We start from the raw sequence: 15,896 nt of genomic DNA, 5'->3' as shown, positions 1-15,896 counted from the left end.
CATAACCAACAAGGCAGGAATCAATCTGAGAACTTAAGGGGCGGCAACACTCGAAGATTCACGGGTATAGAACAAGCCCAAATCCGTTGTACCCTTGAGGTAGCAGAAAATGTCTTTAACACCATTCCAGTGTCTGCGTGTGGGTGCATTGCTGTATCTAGCCAAAAGATTAACAGCAAATGAGATGTCGAGTCTAGTACATTGAGCCAAGTACAATAAAGCCCTAATTGCACTTAGGTATGGAACTTCGGGTTCCAAAATCTCTTCCTCATCCTTCTTTGGACGAAATGGATCTCGTTTAGCATTTAGAGTCCGAGCAACCATAGGTATACTTGAAGGCTTCGCTTCATCCTCATTGAAACGTCACAACACATTTTAGGTGTAGTTCGATTGATGTACTAGGATTCCATCCGAACAATGCTCGATCTCTAGGCCGAGGCAATATCTAGTTTTCCCAAGATCTTTCATCTTAAATTTTGATTTCAAGTGCGTGGCAATTTCCTCAAGCTCTATAGGAGTTCCGATGAGATTCATGTCGTTGACATAAACTGTAACGATTGCAAATCCAGAATGTGACTTCTTTATGAACACGTATAGGCATAATTCGTTGTTCACATAACACTGACTTGTCAAATATTCACTCAGACAGTTATACCACATCCACCCGAATTGTTTCAATCCGTAGAGTGATCTCCTCAATCTAATAGAAAGAGTGTTCTGTGGTCTAGAACTATTTGAACCAGTCAGTGGAAGTCATTTTGAAACTTTCATGTAGATTTCCGTGTCTAGATCCCCATAGAGATACACGGTTACCACGTCCATAAGCTGCATATTCAGTTTTTCGGAAACTACCAAACTAATTAGGTAGTGGAACGTTATAATGTCCATCATGGGGGAATACTTCTCCTCGTAATCAATCCTAGAGCACTGAAAGAAGACTTGCGCTACGAGGCAAGCTTTGCACCGTACTATTTCATTCTTCTCATTACGCTTCATCACGAAAACCCACTTGTAGCCAACATGCTTCACATATGGTGGAGTATGAGCTATAGGTCCAAACACCTTACACTTCACAAGCGAATCGAGTTCGACTTGGATTACTTGTTTCCAGTTTGACCAATCTATTCTACATCGGCATTCATGAACAGAATGTAGCTCAATGTCATCGTTAAGCATGATGTCAGTAGCTACTATGTACGTAAATACATCGTTGACAATCATCTCATTTCGATTCCAAACCTTATCCAATACTGTGTAGTGGATCGAAATCTCGCGATTCTCGGGAGGTCGGGTTGCCTTATATAAGGCATCACTGTAATCTAGAATAACCTCATGCATTGGAACGGATAAGCAAGCGATGGTCAGATTCAAACTAGGGTCACTAGTTAGTGCCGATTTCCTTTTTTTGGGTTGTGAATCCTTTGAACCCACTTGTAGCCAATGGGCTTCACTTGTGGTGGAGTATGAGCTATAGGTCTAAACACCTTACGTTTCGCAAGCGAATCGAGTTCGACCTGGATTGCTTGTTTCCAATTTGACCAATCCGTTTTACATCGGCATTCATGAACGGAACGTGGTTCAATGTCATCGCTAAGCATGATGTTAGTAGCTATTGTACACAAATACATCGTCGACAATCATCTTATTCCGACTCCAAACCTTATCCAATACTGCGTAGTGGATCGAAATCTCACGATTCTTAGGAGGTCGGGTTGTCTCATATAAAACATCACTGTAATCTAAAATAACCTCATGCGTTCGAATATATGAGTGAGCGATAACCTCTTCTGGGGTTGTGAATCCTTTGAACCAAGGGGTTTGCCATGCTTTAGGGTCGGAGCAGATGATTGGCTAGTAGCCAATATACCGAGCCACATGGAAGGTGCAGTTTCCCCATCTTCATGGACGGTCCAACCTTCCCAGGTAGGATTGTGACATACTAGGGGTACATCTATCATTGCAGGTGCGTTTGCAGCAGGTATCTGTGATCTTGTCACCTTAGCTAGATCAGTAAAAGCATCCGGCATACTCTGAGCAATGCTCTGAAGATCTATAATTTGTCGCACCTCAGTTTCAGACTGGGCAGTGCGATGATCTAAATGAGACATAATGGGAGCATACCACCACAATTCGCGACGTTTTCCATGAGTGTTACCATGCTTATCTCCCTAACGACAAGAAAACTATCTCATCAAAGTGACAATCTGCAAAACGTATGATAAAGAGATCTCCTGTCAAGGGTTCTAACTAGCAAACAATTGATGGCGAATCATAACCGACATAGATTCTGATTTTTCTTTAAAGACCCATTTTGGTACGTAGTGGTGGCATTATTGGCACATAGACTGCGCACCCAGACACATGTAAATGTGAGACGTCAAGCTCGTATATAGTAACTAACTATAACGGTGAATGAGATTGGGTAGCGGTGGGCCTCAGGTGGACCAGCTTAGCTGCATGCAATATTGCGTAGCCTCAGGTAGATACCTGCAATTTGGTTCGCATAACCAAATTTTGAGCTATCAATTAAAGGCACTTTATGAAAACTTTTGCCAGGCCGTTTTGGTTGTGAATATGGGGTACATGATGTTTAACATCAATCCCTACTGACATGCAATAATCGTCAAAAGTCTCTGACGTAAACTCTCCAACGTTATCTAGTCGAATTGACTTAATCAGATAATCAGGGTAGTGAGCCCTTAGCTTAATAGTTTATGCTATGAGTTTCGCAAATACAGCTTGCGTGTGGACAACAGGCAAACATGCGACCATAATGTTGATGCATCAACTAGCACTATAAAGTATCTAAATGGTCCGCATGTTGGTTGGATAGGTCTATAAATATCCCTTTGAATCATCTGAAGAAATTTAGAAGGGTTGTGAATGATCTTTGTAATCAAGGGTTGAGTATTCAACTTCCCTAAAGAACATGTTTTGCATGGTGGGAATCCAACATAGGGAGGTAAATGATGCCCATGTGATGATTTGAGGATATGGATCATATCACGTCCGAGATGTGCCATACGGTAATGCCAAAGTAGCAAAATGCTCTAGAACTTAGGCACAAGGCCGGCCACATAGTGGGCTTCTATGCCGCGAATGGTTGTTATGAACAACCCATTTTGGAAACGTTCCAACTTCTCTTGAATATGCTTCTGGCCATATTCGTACGAAGTGATACAAAGAAATTCAGAACCATTATCTTCAGTGGTTTCAATATGATATTGATTATCTTGAATATCTTTAAAACTCATCAATGTTCTTCTGGAACGTGAAAAATAGATGGCCTTTTTAATGGTTAAGACAATACCATTGGACAACATGATACAAGCCTTTTCGTATCCTTCAATCATGTTAGATAGGCCTAAGAGAGTTGTCAGAGGTGCTTTCTTAGGTACAAAGTTAGTAAAATAGTATCACACACGCAATATGGTGTTCGTGGTAGCACTATAAGCCATACAACTAACTTCCCTACTAGACATATACCTAGAAATAAATTGATTGAATTGGTCACATGTATAAATATAATTCCATTCATTCAATTAATCAATTCGAAAAATAATATCCATAATTCAAAACAAACCAAAACCAAACAAATTATTCCAAAGACTTAGAAAAATTGTCCAAAATTAAACCATAAACCTAGAAAAATAGAGGGATCCGGCCTCTCCTAGTGGGTTTGGCCATTAGGGGTAAAACACCCTAAAACATGTTTAAAATTTATTCGTCCATATAAGCTGATGCCTCCTGAACATCTGATATCTCCATGGATGTAGTAACATCTTCTGGATGTTTAACATGTGCAAAGTTAGACTCACAACGGGAATGATACTTGGCAATAGCCTCAAGGGTAGCTCGGCATATGCTTGACCAATGATCCCTTTAATCCACAGTGCTAGCATATTTCCATTTCAGTGGAAACTGATTGAACGGTAGCTTTTCCCTTGTTCTTGAAGTTTGGGGCCTTGGGGGCAAGGGGTTGGCACTTCTAGGTCACATTTCCTCCCTAGGGTAGGACTTGATTCTGTTGACCTTAGGCCTGTGGTGGGGATTGCCACCCATTTCCATGGCCATGACGATTCTTATGTCGTTTGTGGCTGCTAGAATTGGTCGCAGGCGTTTCAGGCGTGGTGTTCGAGCCAGTGGGTCAGTTTGATGATTCTTCATCAAAAGCTGGTTCTATTTTTCAGCAAGAAGTAAAACAGAGATCAAATCTGAAAATTTAGTGAACTTTTGTACCCTATATTGTTGTTGCATGACAATATTGGTGGCATGGAAGGTCGAATAGGTCTTTTCTAGGATATTTGATTCGGTTAGTTTCACTTTACATAACTTCAGCAATGATCGGATTCTACAAGCTTATTCATTCATGGATTTAAAGTCTTGGAAGTAAAGATACTGCCAGTCGTGTCTTGCTTCAAGCAAGTAGATGTCTTTCTAATGATCGAAATGGTTGGCCATAGCAAGCCAGAGGGCGCGTGGGGTTATCCTCAGCGAGGTACTCGGTCTGTAGAGCATCTTAGATATGTCATCGAATGAAAATCATTGTAGTATTTTTCTAAGCTTCGTCGACAGGTTGTCGTCGGTAGGTGCCTCGATGACGACTCTAATACCCTTTTCAGTAAGATGGACCTTCACGTCTTGAACCCACTTCAGGTAGTTTCTTCTAAATACTTCCAAAACAGTGAAATTGAACTTGTTTAAGTTCAAGATGTCCCTAAAATAGAGGGTACAACAAAACATGGTTAGTCATATGGTAATCCATAGACATACATCGTAGAACAATCTAGTTCTATAGATATGTATTGGTTTAATTTATGCATGAAAACTACAGGTTTTATGTGGTAAGTTTTGAATGAAAACTTCGGGTTTCAAAGGCACTAGATATGAAATTACAGGTTCAATTTAGTTTCATGAACAATTAGTTCATAAAGGAAAGGTTCTTGCAAGAAACACAGAATGCAATATGCTAATTTAAGTGTAGTGGATTTGAGTTTTTTCAAGAACTCAAGTGTGAGAGCTTTGGGACTATGAAAGGATGTCAACGGTTCAAAGTATACAAATAAATTATTGAATCGATAATTAATCCAAAAGGGATCTTCAAGCCAATAATTTTGGATTAATTATCAGATTAATGGATTGTAGGTCACTTAATTAATTCAATAGATTGGGACCAAACATGGTCGATCATGGAAGCAAAAGTAATAATAACATTTGGGTTAAAATTATTTAAAATGCCAAAACATAGCATTGGAACCATAGCCCAATAGTATTTGGGCTTGGGTGGCGTGAGTAGGGTATGAACCTGACTTTTCATACTTATGCATTTTGGTGTGCATCCATGTGCCAAGTTGTGCCACTGGCAACGTACTAATATAGGTCCTCAAAGAAGGATGTGAATCTTTGTTGCTTACGATTTTCCTTTACACTAGCTCTATTAGAGCCCTTGCACGCGATCTCTTTATCGCTCAGTTTGTGGATTGTCACTTCAATGAGACAATCCTCTTGCCATTAGGGGGAGATAAATACGTCAACATTCATGTAGAACGGCGCGAATTTGCGTGGACATTGCCTACTATGTCTCATCTCGATCCTCGTACTGCACAAGTGTGATAAGCAATTGCGATGTATTCTAGCTTTTAGAATGTTACTCTAGACATATTCCTCTAATCTAGCTAAAGTGACGAGATCATATACTAGCTGTAAACATGCTTGCAAGGATATATGTACTTAACGGATGTCGAGTCAATATCCCTGAAGGGTGTGCCACCCTTGAATGACCGGTTGGTTACCTTTGTTGGACGACCTGTACATCGACGGATAGCCAATCAATTTTTCTCGGCTTGACGCACGATAGATCACTGGTTCATAGGATTCACTTCCTTAAAAGAGGAAGAATACGGCATATAATGAATCCATACTCGATTGCTATCTTAAATCATTTCCATCTCATGAGAATAATTTTGATTACTCCTGAGACTTGAAGTTCTTGGTCCAATATACTAGTTTGGATGAGATAATTGAATTGGAATGAGATCATCATCGATGATGTTTTCACTTATATGAAGCTATCGACTTAAATGAAAAGTGACAATATCGAACCGTGTTCCGTTGATTAGTGACAACGTAGAACTGATTGGATAACCGAAATCACAATCCAGGTTTAAATTCCTTACCAAAGTGTGTTTTAGACCTATCGTTCCTACATTGCCCAAGGTAACCTTGTTGTGTTTTAAGAGAGAAATGAAGCGTAATGAGATGAATGAAATAGTGTGATATGATGCACACCTTACGATGTCAGGTTTATCTCAAATGCCATGTGATTGATTGCAGCATTATGAAATATGGTTAGTGTTTCTCCATGAGGATATAGATACGGAGATTTACATGTAAGTTCCCAAAGAATTACATGGACTGGTTCAAATAGTTTCAAACCACAGAACACCCTCTCAACTTGTTTGAGGCATTCATTTATGGATTGAAGTAATCCGGCAGATGTGGTATACCCGTCTAAGTGATTATTTGATCAGTCAGGGATATGAATTACACCATTGCGTGTTAAACTATGAAGTTTTATTCCGAATTGCTAGAGTTATAGTTTATGTCGTTGACATGAATCTCACTAAGGCTTTAGAAGAGTTTGAGAAAATTGTCTCGCACTTGAAAATGGAATTTGAGATGAAGGATCGTGGAAAAACTCGTTTATACCTTGAATTAAAGTTCAAGCGTTGTTTTGATGGTACTTTGGCCTACGAGTCAAACTACACCCCGAAGGTGTTACCTTTTGGGTATTCCTATGATATTCCAACGCTATATGCAAATAAGACCCTTGAAGAGGTTATGAAATCCAAAGTTCCATATCTGAGTTCAACTTTGCGCTTTGTTGTACTTAGCTTATTGCATTAGATAGGACATCTCCTTCACTGTTGATCTATTGGTAAAAATGCAGCACCGTGCCTACACACAACCACTGAATTGGTATTAAAGATGTTGTCTGCCACCCTGAAGGTACTACGGATTTGGGAAAATCCCAGCACATCTTGAGCGGATCCAACTCCCTTGATCCTCGTAATGATGCTTGTTTTGTTTATTATGCTGATGCTGGTTACTTATCAAACCTGCACAAGGCACATCCCTGAATGATGATGTCTTTACCATTAGAGATATCACAATATCTTGGAGGTCCACGATATGACCTTAGTTGTGAAATCTTCGAATCATTCTAAGACTCACCTTACTTCACTACGCCACATGTGAGACATGGTTAGGAGTTCTTGTTGAGTATATTCGAAGTATTTGCTGTTTTCATCCATCGTTAAGTCCCAGCGACAATCCATGAAGACTATGCCGCATGTATCAACCCAATCAAGACATGATACATGAACAAAGTTAAGCCAAGACATATTGTGTCTACATCATATCAGCAAAGCATTAGGAGATTGAAGTCATGCAAGCCGATCCCAGACAACCTTGCTGACCTCTACACGACGTCATTACTGAAGTCAACCTTCCAGAAACTTGTTTGAGGAATTGGTATGCCAAATTATTCAAATGCAATGCTGGTAATTCTTATTTGAAAGTTTTGTCAAACTCAGGGGGAGTATCCAAAAGTATACTCATTTGATCTTAATGTACTCTTTTTCCTTACGCTTAGGAGAATTTTTCCCACTAGGTATTTGCTACCTAACTAGGTTTTGACGAGGCACCCATCATGGGCTGATCATACCTCTGTGATCTCTTCTACTTGCCTCTAGAAGACATTTAGTTTTGATTTAATGCAACTTCTCACTTTTCTCCTTAGTTTATAGGCTTGTCTCCCACATCGGGGTTGACCATATCCAGATTTTGTGAGTTTTACATTTTATGCATTCTTCCGTTGATTTAAAACTCGCATTCGCTCATTGTGCCAATGACTTCATCAAATGTACTTACTTCATCGCTGAAGACCTGATGCACCATTTGTTTGAGTATTTACACACTCAAGGGGGATTATTGCAGTCCATTAGATTAGGAATGTGATTGTGTATATCCTATCATATCTGGGATATCCTTGTGGGATTCTACCATATCTCATAGACTAGATATTATCCTATTAGGGTAAGGATTTGATCTTCCTTACTAATATAAATAAATGGTGGTGCTATCTACACACCATTTTTACATCTCACACACCCTTCTCAATTTCTGGCCGTCGGATTGAATGAATTGAAGAAGATAAATGGACAAAAATTTAACAAGGGTGTGTGAGAGGTAAAATCGGGTGTGTGAATAGCACTACCTTAAATAAAGGCACAATGGGATGAGATAATACACACCTCACAATTACACATCTCTCTCTTTCCCTTTACTATGCCGCACCTCCTTCTCCGTCCTTTATATGATTAAGTAAATTAGGCCTACAATAAAAAATGAATTTAATTAAAAACAATTAAATAAATTGGGAAAGTAAAGAAAATAGTTTTGAAAATCTATTTAAGCACTAGGGTTCCACCATCACCTTAATAATCTTACATAGTTCTTCCAATTACTTATGAATTACACATGCATATTTTGAAGGTTAGATTTTCTTGAAGTATGTCCTAGTTCAAACCTCCAACATAGAACGTATATCTAACATGCAACTCATCCCTGGTGTCCAGATTGAATGTGAACAAGCAAGACTCATTAAGTTTCGTGAAAATCTTTTAAAAAACCATATAACCCTTAAGATGTGTCGTCCATCCTAAGAAGTTACACATATTAACCACAAGAAGCCTTAGTCAATTCCAGAGATAGCCATCCGCCAAAATTGCATCAGATTACTTTTCTAAATATCCTTATGGTGGCCAATCACTAAAACACTTAGATAGTTTCAAAAATGGTGATTAATAATTCAAAACCTGCATGCATAATATCATAAGCAAATTGAAAAGAAACTGCATATTCTTGTTAAGACTCGTGACCTCGCCCTAGTAAACAGAATTAGTTATGCACAATCATAAAACAAAATATTATTAAAAATATGGATAGAAAACACCTTATAAATAAACTTCAATTCTCCAAAGTAGTGTGTTATCCCCTTTTTTCATTAACCCTAATGGCTAATAAGCCTTATTTATACTACTAGAAAATAAAATCCTTCCTAGAAAAGGTCTTCTAAAAACTAAGAAAATAATAGAATAAGATAACTGAGAAATACATTCCTATTCTAACTTTGGGAAATTTGCCCAGCCACAAAGAATCCCACGTTTTTGGATATTCAGGGCTCCAAAACAGGCCCAAAATGGCTAAAGTTACAGCTTGAGATATCCCAAACATAATTGCAGAATGCCTCAAACCCAAAAGTGCTAATTAGGACTTATTTTTGGGTTTAATTTCCTGATATCATTCTTCTCACCAAGGAGGAAAATATATAATGTACAAGAGTGATTTACAAGGAAAGAAACATCAAATAACCTAATTACAATCTGATTACAAGGACTTAAATAGGTAACTAAACTAATTACAAAAAGTCAACTCTCCAACACTCCCCCTCAAGTTAGTGCATAAATGTCGTTCATGCCCAACTTGACAAGAGAGTTGTAGAACGCTTGACTTGCAACAACTTTAGTTAAGATATCCTCCAATTGATCATCTGCCTTTACGAACGAGAATTGAATAATATTCTCATCCAACTTCTCCTTAATGAAGTGTCTGTCAACTTCCACTTGTTTTGTGCGATCATGTTGAATTGGGTTGTATGAGATATCGATTGCTGCTTTATTATCACAAAATAATTCTAAGGCTGAATTTGAAAGATAACCGAGTTCACCAAGTAACCTTCAAATCCATAATAGTTCACATAATCCTTTTGCGATACCCCTGTATTCTGCCTCTGCACTTGATAAAGCAACCACTTTCTGTTTCTTACTCCGCCGGTCACTATGTTTCCTCCCACAAATGTAAAGTAACCAGATGTGTACCGACGATCAGTAACATTGCCTGCCCAATCTGCATTGGTGTAACCCTCTATTCGGTAATGATAATTCTTGGAAAACATGATGCCTTTACTCGATGAGGATTTCATGTATTGTAGGATGCGTTCAACCGCACCCATATGTGCCTCACTCGGAGAATGCATAAATTCACTAACAACACTTACTGCGTATGCAATATCAGGCCTGGTGTGAGATAAATAAATTAACCTCCCAACTAACATTTGATAACGATCTCTGTTAGTGGGAACTTGATCAGGGTGCATGGCATGATGGTGTTTTTGGACTATAGAGGTGTCAGCCGGTTTACAATCAAGCATTTCGGTTTCAGCTAATAAGTCTAGAACATATTTTCTTTGAGACAGAAATATACCCTGTTTAGATCGAGCTACTTCTATCCCCAAGAAATATTTCAAACCACCAAGATCTTTCATCTCGAACTCAGTTGCTAGGTAATCTTTGAGCCTTGAGATTTCCTCTTTGTCGTCACCCGTAACAATTATATTGTCCATATAGATGATAAGTACTGTCAATTTCCCCTTTCGACGTTTCAAGAAAAGTGTATGATCGGAATTGCTCTGCCTTAACCCATATTTCCTCATAGCCGTCCGGAACCTACCAAACCATGCTCGAGGTGATTGTTTTAACCCATACGATGCTTTATTCAACTTGCACATTACTCCAAGTTGGAAAATCGATGCATAACCAAGTGGAATATCCATATACACTTCTTTTTTAAGATTACCACGCAAGAAAGCATTTTTCACATCAAATTGCTATAATGGCCAATCTAAGTTGGCCGCCAATGAAAACAATACTCTTACCGTATTAATCTTTGCTACCGAGGCAAATGTCTTTGTATAATCAACACCATACGTCTGAGTGTATCCCTTGGCCACCAATCGTGCTTTGTATCGTTCAATAAACCCATCAGCTTTGTACTTGATGGTGTACACCCACCGACACCCAACTCGCTTCTTTCCTTGGAGTGCAACCATTTCTTCCTCCATTGCCTTGGTTCATCGATCGTCAGATAGTGCCTCATTCAATGAACTTAGTATGCTATCATTGGATATTTGTTGTACAAAAGCTTTGCCGGGTTTTAATAACCTCTATGATGACACATAGTTGGCAATGAGGTATTTAGAGCCTTTCGTTCTGTCCGGTGAATATCGATTGGGTGGCTTTCCCCTGTTGTGTCTGAAAGGTAATTGATAATTTGGAACAACGGTATCATCAACAGGGATAGTAAAGCTTACCTAAGGAATATTCTCAGGAGTATGGTCATCTAGTTGTACTATATTTGGAGCTGATGGGGAGTAGTATCAGTAGAAGTCTCAAAGTTGAAAAGTGGCAGCACTGGTGCCGTGGGTGAGGACGATATTGCCTTGCCTGCCATTGATTATATGGGCAGCACTACGGCTGTTGTTGGCTGGGCTGGCAACGCAGCCGCTATAAGCTTGGCTAGTGGCAGCGGAAGATCAACATTATCACTTATGGTCCAATCCTTCTCGTTATGCCGTGTCTTCCCCTAAGGAGGAGGATTGGAAGAATCTGAAAGGTAATACATCTCAGACTCGAAAAAAGTGACATCCATAATAACATACATTCGACGAGAATGAGGGTGGTAACAACGGTCCCCTTTCTGATCAAGTCCGTACCCCATAAAAATACAACGGAGAGCACACGGTTCAAGTTTCGTCTGCTGATTTTTATAAAGATGAACAAATGCAACACATCTAAAAACCCGAGGTGGAAGTACCAAAACCGACGGTAGATGCACGAAGGTAGCAAAGACTTGTAAGGGAGTAAGAAAATCCAGGACTTTGGATGGCAGATGGTTGATAAGATAAGTGGCGATCTAAAGAGCAACATCCTAAGAAGAGTGGGGAATAGACACCCCAATCAAGAGTGAGCGAGCCGTTTCTAAGAGATGGCGATTTTTGCGCTCAACCACCCTATTCTGTTGAGGAGTCTAAGGACATGTAGTTTTGTGAAGAATTCCATGATTAGTTAAATAATGGGAAAACTCATTATTAACATATTCACCACCATTATCAGAACACAAAACCATATTTTCGTAGAAAACTGTATTTGAACCATGGCGTGGAAAGTCTTAAAAGCCGAAAAAACATCACTTTTATGCTTAAGAAGATATAACCATGTCATCCGTGTGCAATCATCTATGAATTACAAACCATCAAATACCAGATGAAGTAGTAATTGGAGATGGTCCCCAAACATCCAAATGAACAAAACCAAAATGAATAACACTTTTATTAGAATTCAGCGAATAAGAAACACGGTGACTCTTGGCGAGTATGCAAGTGTCACATTTAAAGTCTGAAACTGAACAACCAACAAATAAATCTGGAAACACATGCTACAATTAACTGAAAGATGGATGACCTAAACGGTGATGCCATAACCATATTTGATGCCTCTTATGATCAACGGCTTCTTGGGCGAGATTGACTCTTCCTATACTGACATCATCCATAAAATAGAGATCCCATCTCTTAATACCACGACCAATTATCTCCTTCATGAAAATATCCTGTAGAAGACAAAATTTTGGATACATTAGCACACAACAGTTCAATTGTTCAGTACCTTGTCCAGGAGACATCAATTTATGCTTTAGTAAAGGTACAAGTAATGTATGAGGCAAAGAGAAAGTGGGCGTGAGGCGCACGGTGCTAGCGCCAGTTACCGGTGAGGTGACTCCATTAGCATTAGTAATATTACATTGAAGTGGAACAGTATCACAAGCTAAATCAGTGGGATCATAAGTCATATGGTCTGTGGCACCAGAGTCAATGATTCACCCGGACGGAGTAGAATCACTATTCATATTAAAAACATAACCACAATTCCTGGAAACATGTCGGAAGAACTCGAAACCAGAGGAGGATCATCTTGAGATATCAAAGATAATTGGGACATGGAGGTGGTGAGATTGGCTTGCTCGTCTCGTTCCCGTTGTTTCTGAAGCTTCAACGGCTCCCACTAGTCAGGATAGCAATGCAATTGGAAGCAATTATCATGGCCATGAGGCCGTCCTAGCAGCAAAGAGTAAGCCCTATGCTGGGCTCAGGGCAGTAGCCTGGGGTTGCAGTCCTGGGCTCGGTGCAGTGACTTATCAAGGGCGCGGGGACGAGGTGAAGCTACTGCTTGTGTGGCAGGCCAAGTCACCATGGCTACCCCACTTGGCAGCTGTCCTTCGGTATTCATCACAACTTGTCGGATTCCCTCCCGGCGAACATAGGCAAAAGTTTGTTCGACGGAAGGAATGGGCTCAGTTCGTAGAATATCACTACGAATTTTATCAAACATCTCATCCAATCCTGCAAGCAAAGTGTACACACGATCTGTTTGAACAATTTTGGTAAAAATTTCAATATCAGTACCATACTTCATTGGATTAGGTCGACAATCTCCTGCCATAAAGATTGAAGATCACTATAGTATGTCTCCACCGGTTGTCCATCTTGCCTCATGCGAGAGGCCTTGCAGGTAAGATCATAAACTTGAGATATATCGGAGCCGTCATAATACGTGCGAGCAACCGCGTCCCACTCTTCCTTTGTAGTCGGTAGTCAAAGAAAGTACCCAATCAAATTGAGTTCCACAGTGTTGATGAGCCAACCCTTCACAATAGCGTTTTCCATACACCATTTGGTGAAGGCTGGATCGTTGATAGGTGGTTGGGGATTACTCCCAAACAAGTAGCCCAACTTGTTTTTTCCAGCAACAAACATCTCAACAATCTGAGACCAAACTCCATAATTGGCACCATTGAGTATGATGCCAATCGAAGCAGTAGACGAATCATGATGGACAATCTGTGTAACAACTTACAGTATAGGTAGGGTAGGATTCGTGGTAGGGTCGGTTAGGGTAATAGTGTTTAGGGTTGTAGTGTTTAGTGTAGGAGTAGAAACGGTTAGGATAGGATTATTCCCACCGTGGAGTGGTGGTAGGTTCTCCATGGGAGGGCCGAGTTTGCTTGAGGGAATGGGCAGAGCAGAAATCCTAGGATCTCTGCTTTGATACCATGCTAATTAAGACTTATTTTGGGGTTTAATTTCCTGATATCATTCTTCTCACCATGGAGGAAAATATATAATGTACAAGAGTGATTTACAAGGAAAGAAACATCAAATAACCTAATTACAATATGATTACAAGGACTCAAATAGGTAACTAAACAAATTACAAAAAGTCAACTCTCCAACAAAAAGACATCATCTTGGATGCCAAAAAGCCCACATAAGCCTAAAACGTCACTTTGACAGCACTGCCCACTGCTCCTTTATTTCTTCACCATAAATTATCCGCTTGGTAGAAAAATTTGAAACTTTGATACAGACAAGTTGAGAGATTCACAAACATCTTTCAATTGGAATCACTCCAAAATTCGTTCGTTTGATTACTTTTTGTTCTAGAGGAAGTCGAATGTCCTACATCAGAAATATAAATCAAATTATCAAAATTCTCACAAAATAACTAATAAATCAATACTAAGAATAAGGCAAAGTATAAAATATAATATTGACTCATCACTATTACAAGAAAAGCGCCGTTTAAACCGCAGGTGGATTGTCTGCCTTCCCATTTCCATACTCTTCCCATCCCCTCCTATTTTGTGTGGTCACGGTTAAGCCACATTAACATTTTATATTTATATTACTTTTTGTTTTATTATTTTTATAAAAAAATCAATATAAAATGTTGACGTGGCTTAACCGTGAACACACAAACAGGAGGGGATGGAAAGAGTATGAAAATGGGAGGGTAGCCAATCCACCTCCATTTAAAATTGTGCACAAAAAACATGCTCAAGCCCTCCCCCAGCAAACCACCAGAGACCATGATTATCTTTAATTTTGAAAATTTCATTTTTCTTTTTCCTAATGGTAGCCCTTGTTTTAACTTTGTATATATTTTGATCTCCTAACTTGAGCCAATTAACCTTTTGCCTTCTGCGCCCACATGATTTCTTCCTGCTTTAAAACTTGCTGCAATACATCTTTGAGCTTCATCTCCAACTCCAAATCAGCATTACAATTGCACATATTCTCTTCTTGAATATCACTAATCGTAAGCATAAGATCTTTCTTCTTATCATTCACATTGCCAAATGTATTTTTATTCCATTGATACACTAAATATTTAAACGTTCCAGCACAGATTCTGAAATGATCTCTCCGTAAGACACCATAATCACATTTCCAATTATCTTTAACAAAATTCTTAAAGTCAAGGTGTTGAAACCACATTGCTTCAAACCTGAACTGACCATGTTTTTGTTCTTCAGAACACCATTACTTGAAAGGAAAATGGGGCTATGATCAGACCCAAAAATTTGGGTAGTTATGTAGTTTTGCATCCTTAAGGGTGCGTTTGTTGCACCGGACTATCTCGGACTGGACTAGCTTTAGGGACTAAGCTGGACTGTCTTAGATTAGACTAAGCTGGACTAACTTAGTGAAGCGTTTGATGCAGTGTCGGACTAAAAAACTAAATAAAATAACAAATTATAATATTATATATTTTAATATATATCTAATAATATTTTATTATTAATTCAACTTTGTTTTTCCCTAAAAGTTCGAACAAACACTTCTACCTCTCTCCAGAAAGTTTTTACTTTTGTTCCTCTTTGGTTCCGTCCCCAATTCTTGCTTTCCTCCCATCATTTTCCTGCAAAAGTCTTCAAGACCAAGTTTCCTGCAAAATTGTACCCTTCTCCTCCCTCTCTGTCTCTTAATCTCTCTTCGTCCCCAACTCTCTCCCCTTCTCTATCCATTTCTCTCCGGAATTTTCTGGAGAAAAGGGAATCTTTATGGGAATTTTCGAAAATAAGGTAGAATTTTTCTATTGAGATTGTTGATGTTATTGTTTTGCTTTTTCTTCTTTTTTTTTTCTTCGGATTTTGGT

The sequence above is a fragment of the Malus sylvestris genome, chromosome 10 (genome assembly GCF_916048215.2).
Source record: "Malus sylvestris chromosome 10, drMalSylv7.2, whole genome shotgun sequence".
Lineage (NCBI taxonomy): Eukaryota > Viridiplantae > Streptophyta > Magnoliopsida > Rosales > Rosaceae > Malus > Malus sylvestris.
The sequence above is the reverse complement of the archived record's forward strand: the minus strand, read 5'-3'. Positions refer to the sequence as shown.